Source organism: Micromys minutus, assembly GCF_963924665.1.
Source record: "Micromys minutus genome assembly, chromosome: 14".
In the NCBI taxonomy this organism is placed as follows: Eukaryota; Metazoa; Chordata; class Mammalia; order Rodentia; family Muridae; genus Micromys; species Micromys minutus.
Genome location: NC_137983.1, coordinates 30,007,838 through 30,020,094, shown reverse-complemented (window position 1 = coordinate 30,020,094; position 12,257 = coordinate 30,007,838).

Genomic DNA, 12,257 nt, shown 5'->3' with positions numbered 1-12,257 from the left:
CCCTCTTTTCCTCCCTCCCTCCCTCCCTCTCTCCCCCCCCTCTCTCCATCCTGAATGTGACTGTTATGTGACCAGCTGCCTGAAGCTCCTACTTCGAAGCATATTGGACTGTACTCTCAAACTGAGCCAAACAAAACCATTTTTTAAGTTCCATTAGGAAGGTATTTTGTTACAACAATAAAGACAAATAACTCACATGCCCTGTGAACTTGAAGACCTGAATTTAATATCCAGAATCAAGTAAAAGATCCATGCTCTGTCAGACACAGTGATAACATCTTTAATACCAGCACTTGGAAGCAAAAGCAAGCAGATTCCTGAGTTTGAGGCCAGCATGGTTTACATAGTAAGTTACAGGCTACACAGGGCTACTTAACGATACCCTATCACTGTTCAAATATATTCACATATATGTAATGCCAAGTAGAAAATGTAGAAATATGCCTAAGCAGCCTCAACAGTACTGATTGTGTAGGGAATGAAAGAAGGAACTAGACATGTACCACCAAAGTAGTTTGCTATTTCAAAAATGTACCACACATTTGTCATTTGTAAATTTATAATCAAACAGAATGAGAAAACAATAAGTGCATTTTAAAGACGGTGAAAAATGTGGAGTTAAACACAACTCAAAGAACAAAGCAAAATAGAATCTCATTTTTACATCAAACTGTACACAGACAATATGAAATCTAACAAGATACCTTTTAAATGAAAGAGTAAGACAACAGTCTAAAGTTATATTCATGAATACAAACTACAACCACCAGAGGAGTAAATACAGAACAAGAAGAACTCATGAGATCAAAACTGAATGAGAGGTCAAATGAGTGCAGAAAATGAAGACAGAGATTATGAATCTCTTAGAGAAGACAATGGATACTTCAGACAGAAAACAATGATCCAGCTAAAGAAAATCAATTGTTTTTATTCTAGGGAAATTGTGTTCTCTGTCCTTTAATGAAATAAGGAAACAGAATTCATTTATTTTTTGTATTACTAGTTTTTCAGTTTAAAAAATGGGTCTTTCAATTCGGTATGTCTACAGCTTTAGAGAAAATACAACAAACTATTAAACAGAATAATCAAAAGTAAGAGATGTTCTGGAAATCTTTCTGGATTTTACAGGTGAAGACTCGGCTCAATGGGAACTTAGTCAGGAAAGAAAAGGGTGAGTGAAGGGAGAGATGGAGGCAGAGATCATATATCAGTGCCACTCTGACAGCTAAGGAGGAAATTTGACTGTAGACTGGAAACATGGGTGGATTCCCCCATTGTTGTTTATACTAATTTTTTATAAACCTTTCCCTGAAAGAAGTAGACGCAAACTGACGAATGTTTGACTGAAATTATTAGTTAGATGGAATACGGGAATTTATATTTTAATAGTGAATAATACTTTACATACAAGATAGAGAAAACCAACAGGCAAAACATCTGATGATTACCTTTTTCAAATGTCACAGAAGTCTAAATTTATGCCAAACAGATCGCCAATTTCATGCATCAAAAAAAAAAAAAAGCCACTTTGTAAATACATTTTTTTCCCTTCAGACAAGGTAGTGCACCCTTGCAATCTTGACACCTGGGAGGCTTAAACATAGGATTATGAGTTAAAGGCCAGCCTATGCTACCCAGTAAAAGTTTGTGTGAAAATTAAGCAGTGGATTTTCGCGCGCCCCATGTCCCACCAGCAGGAAAAGGCGTGCAACAACAGGATTCTTCTTCGAACAACCTTTATTGTACAATACTCTGAGCAGGGGATCTCCACGTGGGAGAGAAATGCATTGCTTATATATGCCCAGGAGACTCGTGTCGCTACCTGATTGGTGCACTCTCCAGTAGCTCATTAGTATGCCCCGAGAGCAGGCTATGATGTATGAGGCGCATGTGCTCTAAGTCTCTTGGCTGGGCAACAGCTCTGTTTGCTGAGTCCTCGGCGGGAAGCCGGCGCCATGTTTGGGTGAGGCACAAATGGCTCTCTACATTGGATCACTACAGAGAGAAATAGGAAAGACCATGGAGAGAAACAGACAAACAGACATAATTTTGGCAAAGGTTTTTTTCCAAAAGGATGTAAGTTAATTTTATTGTGAGATCAAGTGTGTTTCTGCTTTTTTTAGATCAAATCCAGGCATTAGGTCATAAACTCTCCAAGGCACTTTCAGCTCTGATCAAAGTGTTCAGTTCCTCCATGTGCGATATTTTTTCTCTCCTTAGACTGAGTATCTTCTCAAAGCAGAAAGACAGGAGCATCCTTGAAGTTCCTCATTCGTTACTAAGTTCTGTGTAACTGGGTGTCCCTCGTTTCCCTGTCTCAGCACTTGCTGTCATTCTGTCTCACTCTCACACATGGCATAAGTAAATGTAGTGTGCCCTGCCATGTGACTAGTCACTATTACCAAGTGTAATAATGACTCTGAGGGTAGGGACCAGAAAGATAGTTAAACCTGGAGTCTAGAATCTGTCCTTGAATCAAAGAAACAAAGAATTGCCTTTGGAATTACAATTAAGGAGAGACACTGTCTAAATCTATATGGCAAATCATCTCTGAGGAGAAGATAAAAAAAGTACCCAAAACATATACAGCCAGTCTTATGCTGTCTTGTTAGGTTTCTGTAATGTAATAGAAATATAAACAAATTACATTTTAAGGATCAAATGTGATTGGCAAGAAGGAACAGATTATTAAATCAAAAATTGTTTTAAACACTATTCTGTTGTGAAACTATATGACTCCCACAAGCATATTTCATTAAAATGAAAAGATTTTGCAATAATATTAAATGTCATCGGTATACACTAAAAGCCAACACCTTTATACCAAATGAGGTAGCCTGAAAGTTTCAGTTAATCTAGTAACATCAAGCAAGACAAAATGGAAATCCATTGACCTGAACAAGCTAATGATTTTCTAGATCAGCACACAAATACTTAAGTGCAATGAAAATAATTATAGGTCATGTACTAAACCTCAAAAAATTTGTTGTCCATAATATTGGATTTTGCATTTGACACTGAGAGGTCAGAGAAATAATAGGAAGGCTACAGTTTCAGTTTATCCACAAATCATTTTATTCATGAATTGCTTCATTGCCAAAAATATTGTCTAAAACTCAACTGAAAAGGTCAATGAATTGAGTTGTCTTAAATGGGCAGCTATCTGATATCTGAATAGTGACTGTACACTTCAATATATGTATATACATATATGGCTACTTAAATTATGGCACATATGTTAGTGGCATTATGACATTTTAAATAATTTCATTATTCATAGATTGATTTATGACACAAAACACAAAATATCATTACAAAATCATCAAAATAACATGATGAAGTAAAGATGGAGTAAAATCATGTACTATACTTTGTAAAATCATGGACTAACATTTAAATAATGTATATTGTTCAAATGCCATATGCCTAATGAATTAACATTCTTCTTTATGTCCACAGTTTATTAAATACACAGCTGAACCTATTAGGAGTTTATAATCAGTTCTGGGACCAAATATTGACTTTGGTGTTGGCATTAACAGTATTTTTTTCTAATCTTGATGAGGCTCTCTCAATCTCTCTGTCTCTGTCTCTCTGTCTCCCCAACCTCTGTGTGTGTGTGTGTGTGTGTGTGTGTGTGTGTGTGTGTGTTTTAATATATTCTGCGGAATCCGAAACTCTGTTTTAACTGGGTGTGGCTTTCTGTAGTGATCTTTATCTGTTACAAGAGAAGTTTCCTTGATTATTGATACTGGCATTGAATAGTTAGTTATGTTTCTAGTATCAGATATGGTTTTCTTCTTGTAGAATGGATGTTAAGTACAATTAAAAAGTGTTGGTTACCTCCAAGATGTGTGTGACACTACTATACCCTAGGGTCATCGTGCATGGTGATCATTGATGTTGTTCAGGGGCCTTATTTCTGGGTAGTTAAATTTCTACCTGCTTTGGAAGCTTGTATGTTGCCTACTGATTGCATGAAAACTAGTCCTTAGGAAGAGGAAATTCAGATTAGTTCCAGCTCAAGGGTAAGCGAGCCCTGCTTCTGAAGTGGAACTTCAGCATTACTCTTCATCTACAAAATATACCTGTTTCTAAGGCTTAGAAATCATTTCAGAATAAAGTATAGGAAGATTGTAAGAGCCAGAAGATTAGGGAGTTTGTTTTAAGATTGAGTATCCTAGTAACATCAGAAGCTTCACATAAATTTCATTCTCATTAACATGACAGCCATAAGTAAGCTGAACAAAGACAACACTAACAGACATGCCAAACTGAATAAGGAAAAGACCTCACCCCTAGAGGCAACTAAGAAAAGCTGAAAATGATCTTCCCCAAATAAGAGCATACTAATTAGTTCACTGTCAAATGGCCATAACTGAAAACATGCCTACAAGTAATATTGTATGAGCTGACCGTGTTATTAAATATATATAAATATTTAATATATACAAATATGCATATAGTGTGTGTGTGTGTGTGTGTGTGTGTGTGTGTGTGTGTATAAAAACAATGAAACAAGAGGCCCTGGTTTGAAAGCAGGGGCAGGGAGAGGAGTTATGTGAGAAGGTGTAAAGGAAGTGAAGGGAAGGAAAAATGTTATTATATTTATATAATCTCAAAAATTAAGTAAAAAGGAGAGATAGATGATAGATAGATAGATAGATAGATAGATAGATAGATAGATAGATAGATAGATAGATAGATAGATAGATGTATGGATACATAGATACATAGATAGATACATAGATAGATACATAGATAGATACATAGATAGATACATAGATAGATAGTTTGTGTCATAGAGTATTGCAACTATACAGAAATTTTCTAATTGTAGTATAGGATTTTATTCTAGCTTTTTAAAGATGACTTCACTAAGCCTTCTTGGCTTCACCCTTAAATAAACTATTCTTGCTGCTTTCTATAGATGTTTATACAATGTAGATTGGGTATGCCTACACTCTCCCACACTTCACAGTCTACCTGTCTCCCAGAAGGACTGCTGTAACCAGGGACACAGGAGGCCTGCTTTAATCAGGGACAGAGGACCTCTTCCCTTAACCACAGACAGCACTGTCTGCCTCCCAGGATGCTTGCTCTTACCCCAGTCACAGAGAATATCTGTCTCCAATGAAGGAGAGGCTCCAGTAAGAGACACCCAAGCCAATTAACACCAGAGATAATCAGATGGCAAGAAGAAATCACAAAATCATAAGCAACAGAAGCCAATGAAAGTTGGCACCATCATATCTCCCACAACAGAAAGTCTCTCCCAGCAGCTGATACAGATAAAGTTACTTCCAGCCAAACTTGGACTAAGGTCACCAGGGGATCCCTATGGAAGAGTTAGGGGAGGGACTAAAGGAACTGAAGGGGATTGCAACCTCAAAGGAAGAACAACAACATCAAGGAACCCAGACCACTTAGAAATCCCAGAGACTAAGCCAAAAACCAAGGAGCATTAATGAGCTGGTTTATAGCCCCTGCTACATATGTAGTAGAGAACTGCCTTGTCTGGTTTCATTGGAAAAGAACATGCTTAATCCTGCAGAAACATGGTGCTCCAGGGAAGGTGTATGATGTCAGGAAAAGGTGGGAGTATTTGAAGGCCTGGGAGCACCTTCTCAGAAGCAAAGAGGAGAGGAGGATGGGGTGAAGAACTCATGGAGGTAGGATCAGGAAGGGGGTAACATTTAAAATGTAAATAAATAAAACGATTAATATAAATAAAAAGATGTTTATATAATGTGTGGGTTTTCCCTCTTGTGTAATATTTTTTGCTATACAACCAGTTTTTTTCATGTACTACTAAATTATTTTATACACTTATATTCTGTCAGTGCTATGTATTTAAATTAAATAATGAATTGCCAAGGAAGTATTGCTTAAAGTAATTATTTTTAACTTGTTAAATCCTTTCTTAAATTTGATCTAAAACACCAGGACTCAACCAATCATGGCTTCTTCTCCCCACTTGCATTTCATTCCTGCATGATCCTGTAATGTAAATTTATTAAATGTGTATCTCCCATTTAATAAATAGCTCTCTAAGTTCCAGCATTATTTTTCTGCTGTCTATTCAATATCCTTATTACAGATTAAAACTTTGATGTTACAATATTAACCCTAAAGTAGAAGTATTTGGGGCATAGTCTCTAAGGAAATAATTAGGTTAAATAGGTCCCAAAATAGGGCACTGATGGGACAAGACCATAGAGAGTTTGCAGATTTCCACACTTCACATGATCCCATAAAAAGAGTCACACACATGCAAAGAGAAGTCTTTATCCACAAGCAAGAAAGCCTTCCCTATTAGCCAAATTCACTAGAACCTCCAGAATATAGAAAGTAAATTTCCGATATTTACACACAAAACCTGGTGTGTTTTGTTATGGAAGCCTAAGAGTTTTTGAGTATCCTTATATAATTGTTTAGATAGAACAGAAAAGCTCAATATGTTCAAAATTCAGCTCTGTCCTATGACCCTAAAATCTGTTTTATCACCTTCCTCATCATGAGAACTGGTAAAATGAAAGACAATCAAACAAAGGGTGTGTACTTTGTGAAGACAATGTGTTTACTGTACAATATATACTCCTACAAATTTTTGGAAAAAAATAAAACTTTGGCAAATACAAGTTATAAAATATATTATTCCATCAATATTAATTTCCTAGCTTCAATGAATACAGCATAGTTACATAATCTTTTATGATAGAAGAAAGAAATATTACATGACATACAGGGAGCCTTTGGACTAATTTTATGACTCTTTTATAAGATTAATATTGTTTGAAATAAAATAGCAAGGATAAAACATAAACCACATCACTTTCCCTGTGCCCAAGCCTTCTGACAGCTTTGTTTCATGCAGATAGATGTAAGATACGACAGACATAAGTAGTTGCTCACTCTCCATTCTCTCTGTTCTAAAACCACAGCATCCTCCTTGTCAGGCATATTACCTAAATAAATACCCTACACCTCTGTGTCCTCTTCCTGGAATCTACTTTCCCAAGATAACTATCTGTCTAATCCGCACGCCTTCATAAGACTCTCCCCAATCATACATCCACTGTGATTTCTTACCACCCTGCCTGGTACTACATACTGCAACCCACATCAAGTCCCTAAATTAATGACTGCCTTTGCTTTTCTGTTCTAGTTTCCTAATTTTTCCACAGAACTTCTTGACTTCCATTAAACATTTCATTGACTTAGTGCTTTTATTGTATGTTAGGTTTCTACTCACTAAATTGTAAATCCCTTAAAGGCAGAAAGCATTGCCTACTAAGTTCTCCATAATTTTCAAAATACTCAGAAAAAAAAATCCAGGGATAGAGGAGTCACCTAGAATATCCAAATGAAATAATTCTCAAGTACATTAACTCAGTAAAATTTTTGTCATATATTGGTACTAACATTTTTTACTCTAATACTATCAAAATTCCTATAATGTATACATAAACATGCATATTTTACCTAACATATAATACCTATATACATATATATACCTAATATTATAAAATATTAGAAGTATTTTTAAAAACTGACAGCATTTATTACAGATCAAATTAAATATTAAATGTATAAAAGCTACTAAAATTGCAAGCAAAAGATTAACATTTAAGCATGAAATATGGAGATAATATGGATAACAGATGCATGAAGAATAATAAAAATACCAAGAATGCAAAGAAAACAAATAATTTTCAGTTTGGCTATAAAACTACGAAGTAGACACTTCTGGCCCAAGACAAGAGCCAGCCAATATTTATCAGGACTGGTGGCCTGCCCACAGATTGCTGGGCACCCAGAGGAGCCACAGCAGTGCTCTTACTCCTAAGCTCACAGTGAATCCATATTTCTTCTCCACTGACTATCCAGAGAGAGACCACATGAAACTCTCAGGGCACAGGTAGCTTGGTGCTGCCTGGGAAGAGACTGTTTAGGGCCAAACTCAGAGCTGGCCCACTGCCATTAAAACTCACAGCCTACCCAGAGAGCTGAACAACAAGAAGCAATCTCCCTCTGGAGCTCACAGGCCCATAGACCCACAGGAGAGACAAGCTCCAGTCACAGACAATAAGATCACCTAACATCACAGATAACAAAATGAAAATAGCCAAGCACAAGAATGTAAGAAACTGATACCAAGACAACCTGGCAATATCAGAATCCAGTTCTCTCCACAGCAAATAGTGGATATGCCAACTCACACAAGCATCAAAACAGAATACAAGAGATGGAAGGAAGAATCTCAGGGGCAGAAGAAACAATAAAAAACGATAACACAGCAGTCAGAGAAAGATAAGATTTAGACTGAAAACCATACTTCATGATGATGATGGAGGTTTTCCAGAAGGTAACATACTTAAAGAAGTACAGGAAAGCCTGGAGAACACATGCAAACAAGTTGAAGACCTTTAAGAAGAAAAGAAAAAAAAAAAACAAGAGTCACTTAAAGAGCTACAGGGAACCACAACAAAACAGGTGAAGAAACTGAAAACAGAAATAGAAACAATAAAAAAATCAAAAAAGATAACAACCCTGAAGTTGGAAAACCTAGGAAAGACATCAGGAGTCATAGACACAAGCATCAAAACAGAATACAAGAAATGGAAGGAAGAATCTCAGGGGCAGAAGAAACTGTAAAAAACATTAACACAGCAGTCAGAGAAAATGCAAAAATCAAAAAGCTTCTTACCCAAAACATTGAGGAAATCTAGATCACAATGAGAAGACTAAACCTAAGGATAATAGGTATAAAAGAGACAAAAGACTCCCAACTAAAAATCCCAGTAAATATCAACAACAAAATTATAGAAGAAAACTTTTCTAACCTAAAGAAAGACATGATCATGAACTTAAAGAAGCCTACAGAACCCCAAATAGATTGGACCAGAAACACATTTTTTCTGACACATAATAGTCAAAACACCAAATATTCAAAACAAAGAGAGAATCCTAAAAGCTGTAAGGGAAAAAGGACAGGGAACAAAAGGCAGACCAATCAGAATTACACCAGACTTTTCAATAAGACTATAAAAGTTAGAAAGACCTAGACAGATGTTATACAGACCCAAAGAGAACAAAAATGCCAGCCCAGGTTGCTATATCCAGCAAAACTCTGTCACCATAGATGGAGAAACCAATATGTTCCAGGACAAAACCAAATTTACACAGTATGTGTCCACAAATCCAGCACTACAAAAGATAATAGATGGAAAACACCATGAAAAGGGAAACATCACCCTAAAAAAAGTAAGAAATTAATTTTCTTGCAACAAACCCCAAAGAAGGAAAGCACAAAAACACTTCTACCTCTAACAACAAAAATAGTAGGAAGCAACAATCACTATTCCTTAAAATCTCTTCAAATCAATGAACTCAGTTCCCCAATAAAAAGACATAGACTGTCAGACTGAATAGGTAAACAGGGCCCAGCATTTTGAGAAAACTCATATTAGAAACAAAGACAGGCCCTTCTTCAGAGTAAAAGGTTGGGAAAAAAGCTTTCTAAACAAATGCTCCAAAGAAACAAGCTGGAGTAGCCATCTGAATATCAAATAAAATAGATATTCAACCAAAAGTCATCAAAAAGAATAAGAAAGGACACTTTTTACTCATCAAAGGAAAACCTATCAAGATGAACTCTCAATCATAAACATCTATGCTCTAAATACAAGGGCACTCACATTCATAAAAGAAACTCTACTAAAGCTCAAAGCACAATAATAGAGGGAGACTTCAGCACCCCACTCTCATCAATGGACAGATAATGGAAGCAGAAACTAAACAGAGACACAGAGAAACTAACAGAAGTTATGAACCAAATGGATTTAATAGAAATCTATAGAATATCTCACACTAAAACAAAAAATATACCTTCTTCTCAGCACCTCTTGGCACCTTTTCCAAAACTGACCATATAGTTGGTCATAAAACAGGCCTTGACAGGGACAAGAAGCACAAAACAATACCATGCACCCAATAAGACCACCATGGACTAAGAATGGTTTTCAACAACAACAGAAACAACAAAATGCCCACTTAAACATGGAAGCTGAACAATATTCTATGAAAAGATAGCTTTGTTAAGGAAGAAATAAAGAAAGAAATCTAATACTTTTTAGAATTTAATGAAAATGAAGGCACAGCATACCCAAATTTATGGAATACAATCAAAGCAGTGCTAAGAGAAAAACTCATAGATCTGATCGACTCCAAAAAGAAATGGGAGAGAGCATACACTGACAGCTTGACAGCACACCTGAAAACTCTAAAACAGAAAGAAGCAGATACACCCAAGAGGAGTAGACAGCAGGAAATAATTAAACTTGGAGTTTAAATAACCAAATAGAAACAACAAGAACTATACAAAACCAAATCAACAAAATCAATAAAAACCAGGAATGTTTCTTTGAGAAAATCAACAAAATTGATAAACCTTTTGCCAGACTAACTGTAGAGCACAAAGAGAGTATCCAAAATAACAAATAAGAAATAAAAGGGAAGACATATCAAAATAAACTGAGGAAATACAAAAAAATACTTAGATCATACTACAAAAGGCTATACTCAACAATTGAAAAAAATCTAAATGAAATGGACAATTTTTTAAATAGATACTAGGTACCAAAGTTAAATCAGGATAAGATAAACCTTCTAAAAAGTTCCATAGCCCCTAAAGAAATAGAAGAAGTCATTAAAAGTTTTGCACACACCCCCAAAAAATAGCCCATGACCAAATGAATTTAGAGCATAATTCTATTCGACATTCAAAGATGACCTAATACCAATACTCTCCAAACTATTGTACAAAGAAGAAAGAGAGGGAACACTACCCAACTCATTCTTTGAAGCCAAAATTATGCTCATTCCTAAACCACACAATGACCCCAAAAAGGGGGAACTTCAGATCAATTTTCCTCATGAACAATGATGCAAAAACACTCAATAAAATTCGTGCAAACTGTATCCAAGAACACATCAAAAGATCATTCACCATGATCAAGTAGGCTTCATTGCAGGGATGCAAGAATGGTTCAATATATGGAAATCCATCAACATAATCCATTATATAAACAAACTCATGATTGTAGGGAGCCGTTTGTGCCACACCCAAACATGGCGCTGGCTTCCCGCCGAGAACTCAGCAAACAGAGCTGTTGCCCAGCCAAGAGACTTAATGCGCATGCGCCACATATGTCATAGACTGCTTTTGGGGCATACTATTGAGTTACTGGAGGGCGCACCAATGAGGTAGCGACACGAGTCTCCTAGGCATATATAGCAGTGCATTTCTCCCCCACGAGAGAGGAAGACAGTGGAGAGATTGCGGGAGACCCCACCTGGAGGGATGGCAGAGAGATACCACATAGAGAGAGACCCGATAGGAGAGATTGCGGGAGGTCCCACATGGAGAGAGAGTGGACAGAGAGATCGCACATAGGAGACTGCACGTGAGAGGTCGCCTAGACAGTAGAACCCGGTAGGGAGTCCCCGGCTCAGAGAGAAGTTTCCTGCTCAGGAAGTCCCCTGCTCAGAGTGCTGTACAAATAAGGTTGTCCGCAGAAGAATCTGTTTGTTTGTCCCATGCCTGTTCCTATCGGCGGGAAGCGTGGACGCGTGGCACATGATCATCCCATTAGATCCCAAGAAAGCATTTGACAAAATTCAACACACCTTCATGTTAAAAGACTTGGAAAGACTGGAAATTCAAGGTCCATACAAAATTCAACACACCTTAATGATAAAAGACTTGGAAAGACTGGAAATTCAAGGCCCATACTTAAACATAGTATTAGTAATATATAGCAAACAAGTAGCCAACATCAAAAAAAATGGTTAGAAACTTGAAGCAATCCCACTAAAATCAAGGACTAGACAAGGCTACCCACTCTCTCCCTACATATTAAATATAATACTGCAATACTAGCCAGATCAGACAGCAAAAAGAGATCAAAGGGATACAAATTGGAAAGGAAAATGTCAAAATATCCCTATTTGCAGATGATATGATATTTAGTGACTAAAAAATTCTGCCAGAGAACTTTTACAGCTGATAAACACCTTCAGAAAAGTGGCTGAATATAAAATTAACTCAAACAAATCAGTAGCCTTCCTCTACTTGAAGGATAAATAGGCAGGGAAAGAAATTTGAGAATTAACACTTTTCACAATAGTCACAAAGAATATAAAATACCTTGGTGTGACCCTAACCAACTAGGAAAGGATCTGTATGACAAGAT